Source organism: Leptodactylus fuscus, chromosome 1 (assembly GCF_031893055.1).
Source record: "Leptodactylus fuscus isolate aLepFus1 chromosome 1, aLepFus1.hap2, whole genome shotgun sequence".
Lineage (NCBI taxonomy): Eukaryota > Metazoa > Chordata > Amphibia > Anura > Leptodactylidae > Leptodactylus > Leptodactylus fuscus.
The window spans coordinates 95,346,826-95,351,825 of NC_134265.1; the positions used below are offsets into that span (position 1 = coordinate 95,346,826).

The 5,000-nt window shown below is 52.2% G+C and overlaps 5 non-coding genes and 1 pseudogene across 5 annotated transcripts; all 6 read left to right on the top strand.

The window, feature by feature from the left end:
- Positions 1 to 77: 77 nt before the first annotated feature.
- LOC142190076 (5S ribosomal RNA) lies at positions 78 to 196 on the top strand. The gene has a single exon (XR_012714012.1). It is a non-coding gene; the product is annotated as a 5S ribosomal RNA (ribosomal RNA).
- Positions 197 to 910: 714 nt separating this feature from the next.
- On the top strand, positions 911 to 1,019 carry LOC142190311 (5S ribosomal RNA; annotated as a pseudogene).
- A 714-nt stretch (positions 1,020 to 1,733) lies between these two features.
- On the top strand, positions 1,734 to 1,852 carry LOC142189852 (5S ribosomal RNA). The gene has a single exon (XR_012713802.1). It is a non-coding gene; the product is annotated as a 5S ribosomal RNA (ribosomal RNA).
- A 715-nt stretch (positions 1,853 to 2,567) lies between these two features.
- On the top strand, positions 2,568 to 2,686 carry LOC142190933 (5S ribosomal RNA). The gene has a single exon (XR_012714572.1). It is a non-coding gene; the product is annotated as a 5S ribosomal RNA (ribosomal RNA).
- Positions 2,687 to 3,400: 714 nt separating this feature from the next.
- On the top strand, positions 3,401 to 3,519 carry LOC142190194 (5S ribosomal RNA). Its single transcript, XR_012714122.1, has one exon. It is a non-coding gene; the product is annotated as a 5S ribosomal RNA (ribosomal RNA).
- Positions 3,520 to 4,233: 714 nt separating this feature from the next.
- Positions 4,234 to 4,352, top strand: LOC142190946 (5S ribosomal RNA). Its single transcript, XR_012714584.1, has one exon. It is a non-coding gene; the product is annotated as a 5S ribosomal RNA (ribosomal RNA).
- Positions 4,353 to 5,000: the final 648 nt, after the last annotated feature.

Sequence of the window (5,000 nt, forward strand, 5' to 3'; positions counted from 1 at the left end):
CTAGCGTGAAGTAGTGCAAAGGGCTGCCAGCAGCCAGGCTGCAAAGTAGAAGAGGAGTAAGTGAGAAGCCTGTCTCTGACTACGGCCACACCACCCTGAACATGCCCGATCTCGTCTGATCTCGGAAGCTAAGCAGGGTCGGGCCTGGTTAGTACTTGGATGGGAGACCGCCTGGGAATACCAGGTGCTGTAGGCTTTTGCTTTTCCTCACTTCCACCAGCAGGGGTCACTCTCCTCTATGCCATTTTTACATTCACTTTTTACACTGCACACTTGCTTCTTTTACATTCGCTTTCTCTCTTGCACTCTTTAGGCCTTGCAAAATCCTAGTATTCTCAGTCTTACCGCTATCACTCTTAGCAGCCGCAGCGGGCGTGGTGGCCACCAGCGTTGTGGCTTTTTACTTTTAATAATAGCAGGCTTCATTTCCATAGTATCTGGGCCTCCCGCCGGGCTGGAAGCCATAGCTAGTAACCTGCAGACCAATTTACAGGGCAACACAGGCTGAACATCTTTGCAGACAACGTGCCCTAAGAAAAGAGAAGCTGACTGAAAAGCAGCTTCGCTTCCAGGCACGGGCAACCATCTCAACTTCTTCCTTAGCCGACTCCTGGACAATGGGCTCTGGTCCAGCTTGCTCTTTCTTTCACCCCCGGGATGGTTTCTTAGCCCTGCGCAGACCTTGCGCCCAGCCCTTTTGAAAGAGGGCGGCTGCGGCCTGTGACTGGTTGCTGAACAACACCTGTGGGTATAAGGGCCGCCCCCAGCTCTTGCACTGCTCCTGTTGGAGTATGAAGTTCCCTTAAGAGAAGGCAAAAAGTGAAGAAAAAGGTCTAGCGTGAAGTAGTGCAAAGGGCTGCCAGCAGCCAGGCTGCAAAGTAGAAGAGGAGTAAGTGAGAAGCCTGTCTCTGCCTACGGCCACACCACCCTGAACACGCCCGATCTCGGAAGCTAAGCAGGGTTGGGCCTGGTTAGTACTTGGATGGGAGACCGCCTGGGAATACCAGGTGCTGTAGGCTTTTGCTTTTCCTCACTTCCACCAGCAGGGGTCACTCTCCTCTATGCCATTTTTACATTCACTTTTTACACTGCACACTTGCTTCTTTTACATTCGCTTTCTCTCTTGCACTCTTTAGGCCTTGCAAAATCCTAGTATTCTCAGTCTTACCGCTATCACTCTTAGCAGCCGCAGCGGGCGTGGTGGCCACCAGCGTTGTGGCTTTTTACTTTTAATAATAGCAGGCTTCATTTCCATAGTATCTGGGCCTCCCGCCGGGCTGGAAGCCATAGCTAGTAACCTGCAGACCAATTTACAGGGCAACACAGGCTGAACATCTTTGCAGACAACGTGCCCTAAGAAAAGAGAAGCTGACTGAAAAGCAGCTTCGCTTCCAGGCACGGGCAACCATCTCAACTTCTTCCTTAGCCGACTCCTGGACAATGGGCTCTGGTCCAGCTTGCTCTTTCTTTCACCCCCGGGATGGTTTCTTAGCCCTGCGCAGACCTTGCGCCCAGCCCTTTTGAAAGAGGGCGGCTGCGGCCTGTGACTGGTTGCTGAACAACACCTGTGGGTATAAGGGCCGCCCCCAGCTCTTGCACTGCTCCTGTTGGAGTATGAATTTCCCTTAAGAGAAGGCAAAAAGTGAAGAAAAAGGTCTAGCGTGAAGTAGTGCAAAGGGCTGCCAGCAGCCAGGCTGCAAAGTAGAAGAGGAGTAAGTGAGAAGCCTGTCTCTGCCTACGGCCACACCACCCTGAACACGCCCGATCTCGTCTGATCTCGGAAGCTAAGCAGGGTCGGGTCTGGTTAGTACTTGGATGGGAGACCGCCTGGGAATACCAGGTGCTGTAGGCTTTTGCTTTTCCTCACTTCCACCAGCAGGGGTCACTCTCCTCTATGCCATTTTTACATTCACTTTTTACACTGCACACTTGCTTCTTTTACATTCGCTTTCTCTCTTGCACTCTTTAGGCCTTGCAAAATCCTAGTATTCTCAGTCTTACCGCTATCACTCTTAGCAGCCGCAGCGGGCGTGGTGGCCACCAGCGTTGTGGCTTTTTACTTTTAATAATAGCAGGCTTCATTTCCATAGTATCTGGGCCTCCCGCCGGGCTGGAAGCCATAGCTAGTAACCTGCAGACCAATTTACAGGGCAACACAGGCTGAACATCTTTGCAGACAACGCGCCCTAAGAAAAGAGAAGCTGACTGAAAAGCAGCTTCGCTTCCAGGCACGGGCAACCATCTCAACTTCTTCCTTAGCCGACTACTGGACAATGGGCTCTGGTCCAGCTTGCTCTTTCTTTCACCCCCGGGATGGTTTCTTAGCCCTGCGCAGACCTTGCGCCCAGCCCTTTTGAAAGAGGGCGGCTGCGGCCTGTGACTGGTTGCTGAACAACACCTGTGGGTATAAGGGCCGCCCCCCAGCTCTTGCACTGCTCCTGTTGGAGTATGAAGTTCCCTTAAGAGAAGGCAAAAAGTGAAGAAGAAGGTCTAGCGTGAAGTAGTGCAAAGGGCTGCCAGCAGCCAGGCTGCAAAGTAGAAGAGGAGTAAGTGAGAGGCCTGTCTCTGCCTACGGCCACACCACCCTGAACACGCCCGATCTCGTCTGATCTCGGAAGCTAAGCAGGGTCGGGCCTGGTTAGTACTTGGATGGGAGACCGCCTGGGAATACCAGGTGCTGTAGGCTTTTGCTTTTCCTCACTTCCACCAGCAGGGGTCACTCTCCTCTATGCCATTTTTACATTCACTTTTTACACTGCACACTTGCTTCTTTTACATTCGCTTTCTCTCTTGCACTCTTTAGGCCTTGCAAAATCCTAGTATTCTCAGTCTTACCGCTATCACTCTTAGCAGCCGCAGCGGGCGTGGTGGCCACCAGCGTTGTGGCTTTTTACTTTTAATAATAGCAGGCTTTATTTCCATAGTATCTGGGCCTCCCGCCGGGCTGGAAGCCATAGCTAGTAACCTGCAGACCAATTTACAGGGCAACACAGGCTGAACATCTTTGCAGACAACGCGCCCTAATAAAAGAGAAGCTGACTGAAAAGCAGCTTCGCTTCCAGGCACGGGCAACCATCTCAACTTCTTCCTTAGCCGACTCCTGGACAATGGGCTCTGGTCCAGCTTGCTCTTTCTTTCACCCCCGGGATGGTTTCTTAGCCCTGCGCAGACCTTGCGCCCAGCCCTTTTGAAAGAGGGCGGCTGCGGCCTGTGACTGGTTGCTGAACAACACCTGTGGGTATAAGGGCCGCCCCCAGCTCTTGCACTGCTCCTGTTGGAGTATGAAGTTCCCTTAAGAGAAGGCAAAAAGTGAAGAAAAAGGTCTAGCGTGAAGTAGTGCAAAGAGCTGCCAGCAGCCAGGCTGCAAAGTAGAAGAGGAGTAAGTGAGAAGTCTGTCTCTGCCTACGGCCACACCACCCTGAACACGCCCGATCTTGTCTGATCTCGGAAGCTAAGCAGCGTCGGGCCTGGTTAGTACTTGGATGGGAGACCGCCTGGGAATACCAGGTGCTGTAGGCTTTTGCTTTTCCTCACTTCCACCAGCAGGGGTCACTCTCCTCTATGCCATTTTTACTTTCACTATTTACACTGCACACTTGCTTCTTTTACATTCGCTTTCTCTCTTGCACTCTTTAGGCCTTGCAAAATCCTAGTATTCTCAGTCTTACCGCTATCACTCTTAGCAGCCGCAGCGGGCGTGGTGGCCACCAGCGTTGTGGCTTTTTACTTTTAATAATAGCAGGCTTCATTTCCATAGTATCTGGGCCTCCCGCCGGGCTGGAAGCCATAGCTAGTAACCTGCAGACCAATTTACAGGGCAACACAGGCTGAACATCTTTGCAGACAACGTGCCCTAAGAAAAGAGAAGCTGACTGAAAAGCAGCTTCGCTTCCAGGCACGGGCAACCATCTCAACTTCTTCCTTAGCCGACTCCTGGACAATGGGCTCTGGTCCAGCTTGCTCTTTCTTTCACCCCCAGGATGGTTTCTTAGCCCTGCGCAGACCTTGCGCCCAGCCCTTTTGAAAGAGGGCGGCTGCGGCCTGTGACTGGTTGCTGAACAACACCTGTGGGTATAAGGGCCGCCCCCAGCTCTTGCACTGCTCCTGTTGGAGTATGAAGTTCCCTTAAGAGAAGGCAAAAAGTGAAGAAAAAGGTCTAGCGTGAAGTAGTGCAAAAGGCTGCCAGCAGCCAGGCTGCAAAGTAGAAGAGGAGTAAGTGAGAAGCCTGTCTCTGCCTACGGCCACACCACCCTGAACACGCCCGATCTCGTCTGATCTCGGAAGCTAAGCAGGGTCGGGCCTGGTTAGTACTTGGATGGGAGACCGCCTGGGAATACCAGGTGCTGTAGGCTTTTGCATTTCCTCACTTCCACCAGCAGGGGTCACTCTCCTCTATGCCATTTTTACATTCACTTTTTACACTGCACACTTGCTTCTTTTACATTCGCTTTCTCTCTTGCACTCTTTAGGCCTTGCAAAATCCTAGTATTCTCAGTCTTACCGCTATCACTCTTAGCAGCCGCAGCGGGCGTGGTGGCCACCAGCGTTGTGGCTTTTTTCTTTTAATAATAGCAGGCTTCATTTCCATAGTATCTGGGCCTCCCGCCGGGCTGGAAGCCATAGCTAGTAACCTGCAGACCAATTTACAGGGCAACACAGGCTGAACATCTTTGCAGACAACGCGCCCTAAGAAAAGAGAAGCTGACTGAAAAGCAGCTTCGCTTCCAGGCACGGGCAACCATCTCAACTTCTTCCTTAGCCGACTACTGGACAATGGGCTCTGGTCCAGCTTGCTCTTTCTTTCACCCCCGGGATGGTTTCTTAGCCCTGCGCAGACCTTGCGCCCAGCCCTTTTGAAAGAGGGCGGCTGCGGCCTGTGACTGGTTGCTGAACAACACCTGTGGGTATAAGGGCCGCCCCCAGCTCTTGCACTGCTCCTGTTGGAGTATGAAGTTCCCTTAAGAGAAGGCAAAAAGTGAAGAAAAAGGTCTAGCGTGAAG